Genomic DNA, 17,767 nt, shown 5'->3' on the forward strand with positions numbered 1-17,767 from the left:
ACCTAACCTACACATCTTTGGACTGTGGGAGGAAACTGGAGCACCCGGAGGAAACCCACACAGACACAGGGAGAATGTGCAAACTCCACACAGACAGTCACACAAGGCTGAGATCGAACATGGACCCTGGTGCTGTGAGGCAGCAGTGCTAACCACTGAGCCATCGTGCCACCCTGGACTTGTAATCAAGAGGCTTAGGTAAGTGAGCTGGGGAAACAGGTCCCACTGCTGCAGCTTGTGAAACTCAATTTTGATTGATAAATCTTGAACATAAAGCCATTCTCAATGATGGTGTCTGCGGTTACCAGATCTGGCCCATATGTGACTCCAGACCCACTGTAATGTCATTGACTCTTAACTGTCCTTTGAAGTAGTCTCACAAAATGTTCAGTTCAAAAGCAAATAAATACTGGCCTTACCAGCAACGCAATTCCAAATAAAAGTAAATTTTTATAAAGGTTTGGTTAAAGGAGCATTGGTGGGTTGCTCTAGATGATGACACTGCTCTCTCTGGTCAGCAATGGTACGAATACTGAATGTTTAAGGTGGTTGAAAGTCAACTTGGTTACTTTGAACAAGACATCGTTGAGCTTCTTGGACCTTGTTCTCTATCACCATAGCGATGGGCTTTTTATTACAACATGCTATCAATCGTGTCAATCTGAAATACACAATAACATAGAAAATCTTAACTTATTAGCTAATTTAGTATCATTTTAATAGAAGAAAAAATGGCTCAGACAGGTTTCCTTTTTGATTAGACAACCTCATCTTCTCGTTTTCTCAACAGTAAACTCTCGATCACATTGTTTCCAGAAATAAACTTTGAACCTATTAGTCTAATTCATTCTATCAGCAATTGTCATATACGAGCTGATTAGAAATTCTGTGCCTGTGTGTCTTCTCCTCACTTCACCTGATGAAGGGGCAGCGCTCTGAAAGCTTGTGATTTTAAATAAACCTGTTGGACTGTAACCTGGTGTCATGTGACTTCTGACTTTGTAATTGTCATGTCCTTCAAAAATCGGTCATCCTTTGGATGAGAAGTTCCATCTGACCTTCATCTTACTCCAAATCCCTGACTTTCAAACTTTATTCTCTGATGTTTAAAGCTTTCACCTTGAAAGACAATTCACCAGGATCAGCTTTAAATCTTGCATAGCATACATTGAGATTTTTTGGCTTTGCAAACCTGATATCAGGATTTGGAGATGCCAGTGTTGGAGTGGGGTGTACAAAGTTAAAAATCACACAACACCAGGTTATAGTCCAACAGGTTTATTTGGAAGCTCTAGCTTTCAGAGCACTGCTCCTTCGTCAGGTGGTTGTGGAGTATAAGATTGTAAGACACAGAATTTATAGCAAAAGTTTACAGTGTGATGTAACCAAAATTCTATGTTGAAAAAGACTGGATTGTTTGTTAAGTCTCTCATCTTTTAGAATGACCAAGATGGTTTCAGTTCTTTCATATGTAAATCACCAAACTTTTTTAAAAGTTACACTCTCAAGTGAACTTCAGTTGGTGTCATGTTGACCCAGATAGTGTATTGAAGGTGTGAGCTTCCCTGTGTGAGGCTGTCTGTGCCACAATGGTCAGACTGATTCTAATCTAAAAAATGGATTTACAGAATCTTACATGGATTCATGCAGTTTTTGAGCAAAGTAAAATGTAATTCTGCAAATACAGGTTCACCCCACAAAATTATATGTGTATATGTACATGTGAGTATGTGTGTGTGTGGGTGGGGGTGAGGGGGCTATGGATGTCTGTGACAGAGCGTGTGTGTGTTTTTGAGTGTGTGTGTGTGTGTGTGTGTGTGTGTGTGTGTGTGTGTGTGTGTGTGTGTGTGTGTGTGTGTGTGTGTAGGAGTGTTTATGGGTACATGTCTGTGTGTGTGTATAGTGCAATGGGGCCACCTGTAGCGTGACATGAACCCAAGGTCCCAGTTGTGGCCATCCTCATGGGCACCGAACTTCGCTATCAGCCTCTGCTTGGCCACCTTTAGTTGTTGCCTTTCCCGAAGTCCACCCCGGAGGATGATCACCTAAAGGTCCGAGGTCAAATGTCTTGGATCGCTGAAGTGTTCTCCGACTAGGAGGGAGCCCTCCTATCTGTTGATTGTTGCGCGGTGCCCATTCATCCATTGCTGTAGCCTCTGCTTGGTTTCCCCAATGTACCATGCCTCAGGGCATCCTTGCTTGCAGCGTATGAGATAAACAACGTTGGCTGAGTCGCATGAGTACCTGCCACATACAGGGTCGGAGATGTCCCCACGCGTAATGGTGGTATCCATGTTGACATTCTGACACGTCTTGCAGCGTCTACCGTGATAAGGTTGCATGGTATCGTCCTGAGAGCCAGGCAGTTTGCTACAAACAATGATCTGTTTGAGGCTTGCCGGTTGTTTAAAGGTGAGCAGTAGAGGTGTGGGGAAGGTATTGGCGAGGTGCTCATCCTCGTTGATAATGTGTTGCAGGCTGCGTAGAACATGGCATAGTTTTTTGGCTCCTGGGAAGCACTGGACAACGAAGAGTACCCTGTCAGTTGCAACACGTGTTTGTCTTCTGAGGAGGTCATTATGGTTCCTCGCTGTGGCACATCAGAACTGGCAGTCGATGAGTTGAGCATCGTTCCCCGTTCTTACGAGGGCATCCTTGAGTGCTTTCAGGTGCCCATCATGTTCCTCCTCATTTGAACAGATCCTGTGTATGCGTAGAGCTTGTCCATAGGGGATGGCTGTTTTAATATGTTTTGGGTGGAAGCTGGAAAAGTGTAGCATTGTGAGGTTGTCTGTGGGTTTGCAGTAGAGTGAGGTGCTGAGGTGCCCATCCTTGACGGAGATGCATGTGTCCAAGAATGAGACAGATAGTAGAGAGTAGTCCATAGTGAGTTTGATGGTGGGATGAAACTCGTATTTGATAATGGGATGATATCAGTTTGATTTGATTTAATTTATTATTGTCACATGCACCTAGGCACAGTGAAAAGTTTTGTTTTGCCTGCAGTACAGGCAGCTCATATTGTACAAAGTTCCTCCGGTGATAGAACAGGAGAGGAATGCAAAGTTACTGCTGCAAAGACTGCACACAAAAAGCAATGATTTGGAGATGCCGGTGTTGGACTGGGGTGTACAAAGTTAAAAATCACACACCAGGTTGTAGTCCAACAGGTTTAATTGGAAGCACACTAGCTTTCGGAGCGACGCTCCTTCATCAGGTGATAGTGGAGGGCTCGATCGTAACACACTGACTGCCGGCTTAAAGTGGAGAGGATCTCCAAGAGGATTGCACATATCGACACAGACATCAAGTTTCTACAGGCTATAAATTCTGTGTTACGATCGAGCCCTCCACTATCACCTGATGGAGTGTCGCTCCGAAAGCTAGTGTACTTCCCATTAAACCTGTTGGACTATAACCTGGTGTTGTGTGATTTTTAACTTTGTACACAAAAAGCAAGATCAATATTACACTTGAAATTTGAAAGGTCCACTCAGAAGTCTAATAACAGCAGGGAAGAAGCCGTTCTTGAATCTATTTAAGCTTTTGCATCTTCTGCTTGATGGAAGAGGTTAGAAGAGATTATAACTGGGGTGGAAAGGGTTCTTTGATGGTGTTGGCTGCCTTTCTGAGATAGCAAGAAGTATAAATGGAGTCAATGGATGGAATGCTAGTTTGTGTGATGGACCGGGCTGTGTTCACAGCTCTCTGTAGTTTCTTACAGTCCTGGGCAGAGCCGTTGCCAAACCACACTGTGATACATCCAGATAGAATGCTTTCTATGGTGCAATTATAAAAGTTGGTGAGAGTCCTTATGGCTGTGTCTAACATCCTTAGCCTCCTAAGGAAGAAGATGTATCCATGTGTCTTCATTACTGTCACATCAGCTTAGGTAATCCAGGATAGAATGTTGGTGATTGTCACTCCTAGGAACTTGACGTTGTCAACCACATTCACCTCAGCTCCATTGATGTCGATAGGGGCATGCCCTCCTCCTTGCCTCCTGAAATCAATGACCAGTTCTTTAGATTTGATAATGAAGGAAAGATTGTTATCTGGCTGATATCATGTAGGTTTCTGCCAAAGCAACGGGAGTGCAGTGGGAGAAAACTCAAGAAAAGAGCTGATGTTTGCTTTCCCAGAACCTACAATTTGGTAAACCTGAGATTCTATTTTTCTCAAAGTGAGCTCAGCATCCTTAACTTTCCCATGTCAGTAAAACCCCTGATGCCCGGAATTATTCTCATTGCTCAGTTCTGTAGTTGCAAGTGGTGCTGCAAAGTGGAGTACATTCAGTATTCACAACAGCATGTACTTTGCAGTATAAAAGAGCACGTGGTCTGGGTTGGTTTTCCCAGGCCACTGAGCACTGATTTACTGGTGAAGCAATGATGAGGCAAAGGGTTTTGAATTTATCCACTGGCGGGCTTCAGCTAAGCTTTTAAGACTTCAGATTATGAATTTACGAGGATTTATCCTCTGATTTTGCAATTTTTTAAAAAATGAAAAGAAGTAATCAACGTCCTGAAGTAAAGGGCTCTGTACCAAAAACGTATGAATTAATCTTTGTGAATTGGCCAGGCCTTTTTTACAGTTCTAATGTGAGCACCGTGCAGTGCTTTCAACAATTTCCATTATTTCAATGGGAACTCAATGACCAGTTTTGGCACCTTTACGTGTCCTGGATATTAAAAAGACACAGTACTCAAGTACTTCCCTTGTGTACAAATAGTATCCAGTTCAGAAGATGGAAACACCAAGCTCCACATTCAGTCGTTTAAAATCACTTTCTTTTCAGCTTGTGTCAAGTAGGTAATTTACTCCAAAATTTGAAAAACATATCTTCAGAAAACAGCTAAGGACATTTCTTCCTGATATAGTTGAGTTCATGTAGAGCTTCCAGCCCTGTTATGTATTGTTTAAAAACTATCTGCTTTGTATTCAGTGATGTCTGATTTACAAACCAAAAATTCTATCTCTTTAAAGGGCAGTTCATGGCCAGGTGAAAGGAGAGATTTCAAAGCAAAATACTGCAGATACTGGGGATCTGAAAAAACAAACAGAAAGGGCTGGTAAACCTCAGCAGCTCTAGAGGATATAGATTTACTGAAATTTAAATAATTTAGTTCACTGATTCATGCTGGTCAGGTCTTCTCAAAGTTGGCTTGAATTCAATATTTTGTGTATGTTGACAGCAATATCGGGCCAGATACTAGATAAAACAGTAACTCTTAAAGAGATGAGAAGAAATTAAAGGGACTGAGCATTTAAAGGTATGTCAGCACACTGACTTTCTACAAAGACAAAATTCTGAAGGATAAGGTTAATCAACACTTGGAAAGGCAGGGAATGATCAGAGATAGTCAGCACAAATTTGTTAAAGAGAAGTCCAGTTTGAGTAATTTAACTGAGCTTCTTGAAAAGGTGGCTAAATATATTGATGAGAGTAATGCAGCTGATGTGGGTTACATGGACTTCAGTTAGGCCTTTGACAAGGTCTTACACAGAAAGTGTGTTTAAAAGGCAAGAGCCCTTGGGATCAAAGGCAAGTTGGCAAACTGGATCCAAAATGGGCTTACAAACAGGAGGCAGAGGGTGAGAGAGGAAAGTTGTTTTTATAATTGGAAGCCCATGACCAATTGGTGCTGGGACCCTTGCGATTTGTTATTTACATTGACTACTTGGATACGAATGTAGAAAGTATAATTAGTAATAATTAGCATATGACATGAAAATTGATGGTATTGTTGATATTGAGGAGGATAGTCTCGGGCTACAGTCTGATATTAATCTAATGCTAAATTGGGCAGAGCAATGGTAGATGGAATTTAAACCTGATAAGTGTAAATTGATGTATTTCGGGAGGTCCAGTCCAGGAAGGATTGAATGGCAAGTCCCTAGGGAGTACTGAGGAACGAAGAGACCTCAATTTACAAGTCAATAGATCCCTGAAGGTGTCAGCACAGGTAGACAGAGTGGTAATGAAGGCTGTCATGAGTCAGGGTGTAGAATTGATAAACAAGGAAGTTTTGTTACAACTTTATAAACATTAGCTATGCCATAGATGGAGCATCATGTGTAGTTCTGGATGCCACACTATCGGAAGGATGTGATTGCATGGAGATGGTGCAGAGGAGATTCACCAGAATGTTGCATAGGAATGGAAAGTCTCAGTTATGAGAAGAGACAAGATAGGCTGAGTTTGTTTACCTTGAAGCAGAGGAAGCTGAAGGGGATGTGATTGACATATACAAAATTATGAGGGGGATGGACAAAGTAGGTCGTAAGAATCTCTTTCCCACAGTGGATATGTCAAAGATCAGAAGGCACAAGGTAAATGAGGAGCGAGTGAGTTAGAGGAGGTCTGAAAGAAAAAACATTTACTCAGAGGGTGGTAGAAATATGGAACTACAACTGCGAGAGGGGAATGTGTCAATGCAGGACTGAGGGTGTTGTACATAAATGCACACAGTATACAAAATAAGGTAATTGAGCTTCTCCTGCTGTTTGTATTTGGTGGGTTTCACAGAGGAGGGATCAGGGCTGCCAACTAAATACCAAGTATACATATTCTATTGAAGTGACAGCACATGAACAGAGGGGATGGGGTTGCTTCATTATTAAGAAATTAAATTAAATCAACAGCAAGAACTGATATATATTCGGAAGGTGTCGAATCTGTGTGAATAGGGTTGAGGAAATGCAAAGGAGAAAAGACCCCATTCTGAGGAAGGGTCACTGGACTTTGGATGATATCTGACCTGCTGAGATTTTCCAGCAGTTTCTGTTTTGGTTTTATTGCAGAGCCTGATGTGAGTTATGTACAGGCCTCTCAGTAGTAGTCAGGATATGAGGGAGAAAATTAATCAGGAGGTAGAAAAGGTATGTGAGAAATACACTATTACAATAATCACGGGGACTCCAATTTGCAAGTGGACTGGGAAAATCAGGCCAGTAGTGTATCTCAAGAAAAGGAATTAATGGAATCTCAACAAGATGTATTTTGGAGCAGCTTGTGGTCGACCCCACTTGGGAACAGGCATTTCTGGATTTGGTATTGTGTATTGAGGGAGACTATATTAGGGAGCTTAAGGCAAAGAAATCCCGAGGGGCAGTGACCAACATATGATAGAATTTACCCTGCAGTTTAAGAGGAAGAAGCTGGAATTAGATGAACAGTATTACAATTGAGTAAAGGTAACTACAAAGGGATGAAGGGAGGTACTGGCCAGAGTTATAGAGTCATAGAGTCATAGAGATATACAACATGAAAACAGACCCTTTGGGCCAACCTGTCCATGCTGACCAGATATCCCAACCAAATCTAGTCCCACCTGCCAGCACCCGGCCCATATCCCTCCAAACCCTTCCTACTCAAATGCCTCATAAATGTTGCAATTGTACCAGCCTCCATCACTTCCTCTGGCAGCTCATTCCATACATGTACCACCCTCTGTGTAAAAAAGTTGCCCCTTAGGTCTCTTTTATATCTTTCCCCTCACACCCTAAATCTATGCCCTCTAGTTCTGGAGTAAAAAGTGAGGTCTGCAGATGCTGGAGATCAGAGCTGAAAATGTGTTGCTGGTTAAAGCACAGCAGGTCAGGCAGCATCCAAGGAACAGGAAATTCGATGTTTCGGGCCAGAGCCCTTCATCAGGAATTACGCATTCCTGATGAAGGGCTCTGGCCCAAAACGTCGAATTTCCTGTTCCTTGGATGCTGCCTGACCTGCTGTGCTTTAACCAGCAACACATTTTCGCCTCTAGTTCTGGACTCCTCCACCCCAGAGAAAAGACTTTGCCTATTTACCCTATTCATGCCCCTCATAATTTTGTAAAACCCTATAAGGTCACCCCTCAGCCTCCGATGCTCCAGGGAAAACAGCCCCAGCCTGTTCAGCCTCTCCCTATAGCTGAAATCCTCCAATTGTGGCAACATCTTTGTAAATCTTTTCTGAACCCTTTCAAGTTTCACAATATCTTTCCGATAGGAAGGAGACCAGAAATGCACGCAATATTCCAACAGTGGCCTAACCAATGTCCTGTACAGCCACAACATGACCTCCCAACTCCTGTATTCAATACTCTGACCAAGAAAGGAAAGCATACCAAACACCTTCTTCACTATCCTATCTACTGCGACTCCACTTTCAAGGAGCTATGAACCTGCACTCCAAGGTCTCTTTGTTCAGCAGCACTCCCTAGGACCTTACTATTAAGTGAATAAGTCTTGCTAAGATTTGCTTTCCCAAAATGCAGCATCTCACATTTATCTGAATTAAACTCCATCTGCCACTTCTCAGCCCATTTGCCTATCTGCTCAAGATCCTGTTGTAATCTGAGGTAACCTTTTTCGCTGTCCATGGATGGGTTGGATTAAAGGATCTATTGCAAGTTGTACATCTCTCTGACTCTATGCTCCTATGAAGGACATAAGAGAAATTTCATTCTGCTTGGACATTTTAGAAGGAAGTGTGCACCCGCTATCAACCTTCCATAGCTGAACAGCCCCAGCCTGTTCAGCCTCTCCCTATAGCTAAAATCCTCCAAGCCTGGCAACATCCTTGTAAATCTTTTCTGAACCCTTTCAAGTTTCACAACATCTTTCCGATAGGAAGGAGACCAGAATTGCATGCAATATTCCAACAGTGCCCTAACCAATGTCCTGTACAGCTGCAATATGACCTCCCATCTCCTGTACTCAATACTCTGACCAATAAAGGAAAGCATACCAAACGCCACCTTCACTATCCTATCTACCTGCAGGGAACCTGATAGGGAAGAGGGTGGAGCAACAATGGCAGGAGTTTCTGAGGGTAATTTAGGAGACACAGCAGAAATTCATCCCAAGGAAGAAGAAACATCCTGAGGGGAGGATGAGGCAACCATGGCTGACAAGGGAAGTCAGGGACAGTATACAAACAAAGAATGTGGTGATAATTAGTTGGAAATCAAAGGGGTGGGAAAGTTTAAAAAAAACAGCAGACGATAACTATAAAAGCAATATGGGGAAAAAAGACAAAAATATGACAATAAGCTAGTTACTAATATAAAAGAAGATTGCAAGAGTACTTTTAGATACATGAAAGGTAAAAAAAAAGGCAAGAGTGGACATTGGACCGCTCCAAAATGAGGCTGGAGAAATAGTAATGGGGAACAAAAAAATGGTGGTAGAAATCAATGGATAATTTGTTTTCACACCAGCAGCACACCAGAACTTCAATAGGGAACACAGATAAATGCAGTGGCTATCACAAAAGACAAGGTATTAAGGAAACTGAAAGGTCTGAAGGTGGATAAATCACCCAGACCAGATGGACTACATCCCAGCATTCTAACAGAGATAACTAAGGAGATTGTAGAGGCATCAATGATAATCTTTCAGGAATCACTCGAGTTGGGGAGGGTGTCAGAGGACTGGAAAATGGCGAATGTAATACTCCTGTTTAAGAAGGAAGAGAGGTAGAAGACAGGAAACTATAGGCCCATTAACCTGATCTCAGTCATCAGTAAGCTTTTAGAGTCCATTATTGAGAATGAGATTGTGGAATACTTGGAAGTGCATAATAAAATTGGGGCAGAGTCAGCACAACATCTTCAAGGAGAGATCATGCCTGACAAATCTGTTAAAATTGTTTGAGGAGGCAATGAGCAAGTGAGACAAAGGCGAGCCAGTGGACATGATCTATTTGGATTTCCAGAAGGTCTTTTTCTAGGTGCCGCACTGGAGGCTGCTAGGAAAGCTAAGAGTCCATGGTGTTAGGAAAAAGATACTGGCATAGACAGAGGTTTGGCTGACTGGTAGAAGGCAGAGAATAGGGACAAGGGGGCCTTTTCAGGATGGCAACTAATGACTGAGGAGTTCTGCAAGGATCTGTGTTGGGACCACAGCAATTCACATTATACATTACCGTTCTAGATGGAGTAACTGAGGGCATTGTTGCTGATGACACAGATGATGCCAGATGACACAAAGGTGGGGGGGGGAGGCACAGGTAGGGCAGGGGAAATGGGATGGTTGCAGAATGATTTGGTCAATGTCAGAAAGTGTGAGGCTACTTTGGAGGAAGAACTGAGGTATCGATGATTTTCTAAATGGGAAAAGGCTTCAGACATCTGAAGCATAAAGAGACTAGAGGGTCCAAGACTCCCTTAAGGTTAACATGCAGATTCAGTTGGCAGTTTGGAAAGCAAATGCAGACAGGCCTAGAAGATACAAACAAAAATGTACAGCTGAGGCTGTACGATCCTCTAGTCAGACTGGATTTGGAACATTGTGTATAGTTTCAGCCCTGTATCAAAGGAAGAATGTGCTGGTGTTGGAGGGGTCCAGGTAAGGTTTACGAGAATGGTTCCAGGGATGAAGGGCTTGTCATATGAGGAGTGGTTGAGGACTCTGGGTTTATACTTGATGGATATTAGAAGGATGAGGAGGGATTGGCTTAAAACTTACTCAATACTGAGAGGCCGAGGTCGAGTGAGCGTGAAGAAGATCTTGCTACAAATAGGAGAGACCAGGACCTGAGGGCACAGACTCAGAGTGAAGTGATGACCCTTTAGAACTGAGATGAGGGGAAATTTCTTCAGTCAGAGGATGAAGCTGTGGAACTTATTGCCACGGAGGGCTGTGAAGGCCAAGCCATTGAGTACATTTAAGATAGAGATAAATAGGTTCTTGCTTAGTAAGTGGATCAAGGGTTACAGGAAGAAGGCAGGGAATGGGATTGAGAAACATATCAGCCACAATCGAATGGTGGAACAGACTCAATGGGCCGAATGGCCTAATTGCTCCTGTGTCTTATGGTCTTAGGGAACTTGCTGCCTCAAAGGGTGATGGAGGCATGCACTCACAGAGATGTAGAGTTGCACAACAGGCCCTTAAGTTCAACTCATCCATGCCAACTTATCCCATTTGCCAGCATTTGAATCATAGCATCTTACCATGTGGAAACAGGCCATTCAGCCCATAAAGGCCACACTGACCCTCCAAAGAGCATCCCACCCAGATCCAGCCTATCTCTAAAACCCTGCATTTCCCATAGCTAATCCATCTAGCATGCTTATCTCTGGACACTATGGGCAATTTAGCATGGCCAATCCATTTAAACTGCACACCTTTGGACTGTGGGAGGAAACCAGAGCACCCAGAGGAAACCCACACAGATACAGGGAGAATGTGCAAACTCCACACAGACTGAGGAGTCACCCAACGGTGGAATCGAACCTAGGTCGCTGGCACTGTGAAGCAGCAGTACTGCCTCGATGAAGACCGCTTTTGTTAACTGTACCTCAGAATTGAATCTTGCGTTCAGTCAGATCATGGCTCACCAATATCTTCATTGCATTTATCCGTCTCCACTAACAAAGAGTTATCAGTCTGACATAATAAAACCTCGAATTACTCAGCATTTGCAAGGACTTTCAAGGCTCCACTAGGAAAAAGGTCAGAATTTCCCAGGGAAACTCTTCATGTGGAACCAGCAATCACTGGTTATAACAAAGACAAATGTGTTGCTGAACTTGCCCATGGATGGTATTCTGGCAGTTACATCAATATGAATCATGCTTGCTGGTGACCTCAGCTATTGATCCTGCGCACGTCATGGGCTGGTCAGCATGGGCACAGTGTTAAAGGACCCTTTTACGTGTCTGCCTGCTCCTGGAGCAACATACAGCAATGTGTAGCTTGGGGACTGAATCAAAGAGGGATAACATGGGGTTCTATACCAAAAGCAGCAGTCTGTGACCCCCAGCTGTCATGTGCGAAGGCGATCGTTTTAAATTGTGGTGCAGCCACTTCTGCAGGGGTCGATTATAGAGACTTTTTGCAGCACTGGACTTCTGACCTGGAACAAGGTAAGCAATGATCAGAAGTTGTTGCTGTTCATATGTCAATGGACCTGAATTCAGGTATGGAGAAAGAGAACTGATCTGAGGAAAAAGTAGAAGCAGCAACTTTGAGGGCTCCCTTGCAAAAATATCTGGAATTACATGTTCAACAACTGCAAGCAAGGTCCTACCTTGCAACAGTGAACAAACTTCAAAGATACTTTATATGTGATGCATATTGGGCTATTCTGAAAATCATCAAAGGTTTGTTGTAAATGCAGGTCTTTTGTTTCACTTTCCAATTTGCCAGTTCCAAATAATTCAGTAACTTCCTTACAGTCCAAAATGCAGGAAATCACAAGGACTGGCCAAATCTCCAAATTAGCTGCACAATCCCTATCAGTTTTCTGATGGCAGTGCTTATATTACATAACCTTTGCAAGGCTCTGTACTATCCTCATGTGCAGCCTGCAACTTTCCGATGCATGTACACTACATGTGAGGGCCCCTCTGTGCAGTAGGGACCCAGCTGTCCATGGCATCTGCAAAATTCAGCTCATTGAGAAATCTCCAAACCTTTGCTAGGTCAGAGATCTGTTGTTTATCATAACAGTGTCCAATGATGAGGTTTATGGTGACTACATTGGTTACAGTTACCAGCTGCAAATGTGTTGCTGGTCAAAGCACAGCAGGCCAGGCAGCATCTCAGGAATAGAGAATTCGACGTTTCGAGCATAAGCCCTTCATCAGGAATAAGAGAGAGAGAGCCAAGCAGGCTAAGATAAAAGGTAGGGAGGAGGGACTAGGGGGAGGGGCGATGGAGGTGGGATAGGTGGAAGGAGGTCAAGGTGAGGGTGATAGGCCGGAGTGGGGTGGGGGAAGAGGATTGCAGGTTAGGAGGGCGGTGCTGAGTTGAGGGAACCGACTGAGACAAGGTGGGGGGAGGGGAAATGAGGAAGCTGGAGAAATCTGAATTCATACCTTGTGGTTGGAGGGTTCCCAGGCGGAAGATGAGGCGCTCCTCCTCCAGCCGTCGTGTAGTTGTGTTCTGCCGGTGGAGGAGTCCAAGGACCTGCATGTCCTCGGTGGAGTGGGAGGGGGAGTTAAAGTGTTGAGCCACGGGGTGATTGGGTTGGTTGGTTCGGGCAGCCCGGAGGTGTTCTCTGAAGCGTTCCGCAAGTAAGCGGCCTGTCTCACCAATATAGAGGAGGCCACATCGGGTGCAGCGGATGCAATATATGATGTGTGTGGAGGTACAGGTGAACTTGTGGCGGATATGGAAGGATCCCTTGGGGCCTTGGAGGGAAGTGAGTGTGGAGGTGTGGGCGCAAGTTTTACATTTCCTGCGGTTGCAGGGGAAGGTGCCGGGGGTGGAGGTTGGGTTGGTGGGGGGTGTGGATCTGACAAGGGAGTCACAAAGGGAGTGGTCCTTGCGGAACGCTGATAGGGGAGGGGAGGGAAATATCCCTTTGTGACTCCCTTGTCAGATCCACACCCCCCACCAACCCAACCTCCACCCCCGGCACCTTCCCCTGCAACCGCAGGAAATGTAAAACTTGCGCCCACACCTCCACACTCACTTCCCTCCAAGGCCCCAAGGGATCCTTCCATATCCGCCACAAGTTCACCTGTACCTCCACACACATCATCTATTGCATCCGCTGCACCCGATGTGGCCTCCTCTGTATTGGTGAGACAGGCCGCTTACTTGCGGAACGCTTCAGAGAACACCTCCGGGCCGCCCGAACCAACCAACCCAATCACCCCGTGGCTCAACACTTTAACTCTCCCTCCCACTCCACCGAGGACATGCAGGTCCTTGGACTCCTCCACCGGCAGAACACAACTACACGACGGCTGGAGGAGGAGCGCCTCATCTTCCGCCTGGGAACCCTCCAACCACAAGGTATGAATTCAGATTTCTCCAGCTTCCTCATTTCCCCTCCCCCCACCTTGTCTCAGTCGGTTCCCTCAACTCAGCACCGCCCTCCTAACCTGCAATCCTCTTCCTGACCTCTCTACCCCCACCCCACTCCGGCCTATCACCCTCACCTTGACCTCCTTCCACCTATCCCACCTCCATCGCCCCTCCCCCTAGTCCCTCCTCCCTACCTTTTATCTTAGCCTGCTTGGCTCTCTCTCTCTTATTCCTGATGAAGGGCTTATGCTCGAAACGTCGAATTCTCTATTCCTGAGATGCTGCCTGGCCTGCTGTGCTTTGACCAGCAACACATTTGCAGCTGTGATCTCTAGCATCTGCAGACCTCATTTTTTACAGTTACCAGCTAACAAGTCTCAAGAAGTAACGAATCCCGAATATGCTGATTGATCTATGCGAAGCCAAGTCGCTATTGGACAGCCCTCTACTCAACTTTCCCTTGAGGAAATGAGACTGAATGTGGATTGCTGTATGTAGTCAGCCAGCATTTTCCCTTCAGCGACAGGAAATGTTACAAGGTTAAGCCCCACTAACAAGAGGTTTCACTGTTGGAATGGAGGGAAAGGAGATGTAAGAAAAAGGGAAAAAAATTGGATGGGAAAATAATCTCTCTTTCCTAATTGCTCATTAGGAACTGTCCCTTTGTACTTTCCCTTTAGAATCCCTTTTCATTCTGAGGGCACTAGACATTGTCATTGTGTTTGAGACAGCAAAGGAGCAGGAAGGACATAAAAAGAATCAACTTATTTAATTTAGACACCAATGAAAGCAGTTGGAATTCCCTGTTTGGTTTATTTTGACGATGAAGAACAAACATAAAGGAAGTGTAGGATCCGGTACACACCTGGGAAGAGGAAGTTAAAGCCACTGATTACTTTTGACAGACTTAAAACTCCCAACAACACTTGATGGATGTATGTTAAAGAAGTTCAAGAGGGGGAGAGTGGCATGGGTGAATTTGTTTACCACATATCCACTCATTGTCCCCATTCACATTCACATGTCAAGCTCATTAAACGGCATTCTCTTGTTGCTGCTGGCCTTCACATTTCACAAGGGTTTTAAAAAAAAATTTTAATTACCTCACCGCAACCTAAACACGGCGACGCTTCATCAAATGCAAACTCCAGCTAGTGACTGAGTCTGATTAAACTAATTAACCTGATTGGTTTGTTCAATCCCATGCTTACATTTAATTGGCCCAGCTAAAGCAGAATGGTGTAATCCGCAGCAAGTAATGTGAGAACCTGGAGACCTACATTGCTCTGGTGACACTGCTTAAGAAACCAGCCCTTTTTTCATGTTCTCAGCCAAACAGACAATATTTAATAGGGATGCCAATCTGGGCTACGGGGCTGAGGCCATTATTAAACTTGAGGTACTTGGAAGGAGCTTGAAGCGTTAATTAAAACCACTGACAGTAAAATTCTTTCAGCGCCAGACATAAGGTTCCCCTCTACATTTGACCTGGGCGATGGGGTTCTATATTATTATTGTCTCAAAGCACATTTCCATAAAGTGTTGCTAGGTGATAGGGCTGAAATAATTCGCTTAAAATGATTACTGTTTGTTATAGGTGCAACGATTCTTTTTGTCGTCTTTGAGAGTGGAGATTTTTATTGGAAGAATGATGGGGTTGGGAGCGGGGGTTCTTCGATATTGACCTTTCTAACCAAGCAGAAAACATTTAGACAGTCTTCCAGCATTCCCAATCACTGCTGCTTGAATATTCCTTATCAAGAAGTCTCAGTGTTTGTGCTCAGGTTTAGTGTTTAGTTTAGCTCATACGATCTTGCAGCATTAAAGGAGGCCATTCGGCCCGTAGTAGGTGCGCTGGCTCTTTGAAAGAGCCATCCAATTAGTCCCACTCTCCTTTTCTTTCCCCTTAGCCCTACAATTTTCCCCCACTTCAACTAGTCATTCAATTCCCTTTTGAAAGTGACTATTGTATCTGCTTCCTCCATCCTTTCAGGCAGCTCATAATAACTGACTGAGTATAAGCAAGTTCTCACCTCAGCTCCAGCTCCTTTGCCAATTACCTTAAGGCTATTTCCACTGGTTACTAACCAGGTTCAAGTCCAAAAGAGTGTGAGCTTTCTCTCAGATTGATGAATGTTGGCCTCAGTCAGTTCACTAGATATCAAATGAGCTGGCTAATGCACTCAGCTCTGATTTACCATAAGAATGTGTCGTCTTGCTTACGGGCTTTGTATGAATTTGGCACAAATATGCTGCTTTGCAATGCAGTCAGACTAATTCCTTTGTGTGCCAGTGAGAATCCCATTCATTTTCTTCACAACTGTCCACAGACATTCTGTATTGGTTTCACAGAGAATTGTAGGGTGGAAATAAAAATAAATTTAATTCCATGCATATTGAGGTAAACAATGACAGGGTTTAAAAAAATGTTATATCTGTATGAAGAGACTAGATGTGATCATTCCTAGATCAGGCATTTCATGAGTTTGAGTTTATATAATGCCTTCCATCAAATTGAGACATTCCTAAAGCATTTGCTATTCCCAGTAAAGGCATTCATATTCATAACTTTAATGTGGACCGCTTTAAACTTTGATTTTTCAGGAACAGCCTTTTCTTTTAAAAATAGACATCAAAAGGCTGCTCCGATATTTGTCAAAGCTAAGGTGACTTCTGCCATTTCTGCAATCGAGGCCATCTTACATCTTCAAGAAGTTCCAAATTGATTGACTATAGGTGCGGGCCTTCATACTGAGGCATGGACTTTAGTAAGGTGTTTGATAAGGTGTCTCACTGCAGGCTGGTACCCAAGGTAGAGTCTCGTGGAATCTGGGGTGAGTTGGCTAGATGGATGCTGAACTGATTAGGACACAGAAGACAGACAGTAGCAGCGGAAGGCTGCTTTTCAGAATGGAGATCATTAACTAGTGGTGTTCTGCAGGGATCAGTACTGGGACCTTTGGTGTTTGTACAGGTGCACAATCCTTTATCCAAAATGCTTGGAACCAGCTGGTTTTCAGAATTCAGAAATTTTTGAACTTCAGAATAAGTGACAGTTTGATGGTGACATTTTAAAATATCTTACCGAACAGCAGCCTCACTGTGAGTAACGAACCCTGAGACAGAATTGAGGTCTGCCAGTGCTGGATCACCCTCCCTACCATGTCACATCTGAGTGACACGCATCAAGTGGGTGTCAACTTGGGTTAACTGTTTGTACACCAAACAACCTTATTAATGAGATGAAAACTTCACAAACAAAACTCCAGATTTCGGAGATTTTCAGATTTTGTGATTTCAGATAAAGAGTTGCCTACCTGTAATACATATAATTGATCTAGAGGAAAATGTAGGTGATCTGATTAGTAAGTTTGCAGATGACACCAAAATTGGTGGAGTTGCAGACAGTAAGGGAGATTGTCAAAGTATCCAGCTGGATATGGATAGATTGCAGTTTTGGGTAGAATTATGACAGATAGAGTTTAATCTGGACAAATGCGAGGTGATGTATTTTATAAGGTCAAATTCAGGTGTGAGTTATATAATAAATGGCAGAACCCTTAGAAGCATTGACAAACAGAGGGATCTGCGCATACAGGTCCACAAATCCCTGAACATGGACGGTTAAGGTAGTCAAGAAGTCATATAGCACACTTGTCTTCATTGGCCGGGATATTGAATATAAAAAATGGCAAGTTATGTTACAGAGGTCTATAAAATTAGAAGAGGCATAGATAGAGTGGATAGGTCATCCATAAGAGGGCATAGGTTCAATGTGAGAGGGGAAAGATTAGGGAAGAAATGCAGGGAGCATTTTTCGCAGAGAATGCGATGGGTGCTGGGAGCGCACTGCCAGTGGAGGTGGTGGAAGCAGGCACCGTTTAAGGGATATCTTGACAGACACATGAGTGGGAGGCAAACGGAGAGATAGATACTGCTCATGGGCAATAAGTCACAGGTCTAAATAAGAAATAAAATCAGCACAGGCTTCCTGTGCTGTATTGTATTATATTGTGTAATT

The 17,767-nt window shown here is 43.8% G+C and overlaps 1 long non-coding RNA gene across 1 annotated transcript in view; it reads right to left on the reverse strand.

Annotated features, from left to right (window-relative positions):
- Window positions 1-430: 430 nt before the first annotated feature.
- The window catches only part of LOC132818089 (uncharacterized), a 49,673-nt gene continuing 32,336 nt past the window's right edge, over window positions 431-17,767 (reverse strand). Inside the window, exon 3 of the long non-coding RNA XR_009644954.1 lies at window positions 431-661. This is a non-coding gene — a long non-coding RNA (uncharacterized LOC132818089). The remainder of the gene's footprint in view (window positions 662-17,767) is intronic.

Source organism: Hemiscyllium ocellatum, chromosome 1 (genome assembly GCF_020745735.1).
Source record: "Hemiscyllium ocellatum isolate sHemOce1 chromosome 1, sHemOce1.pat.X.cur, whole genome shotgun sequence".
NCBI classification, from domain to species: domain Eukaryota; kingdom Metazoa; phylum Chordata; class Chondrichthyes; order Orectolobiformes; family Hemiscylliidae; genus Hemiscyllium; species Hemiscyllium ocellatum.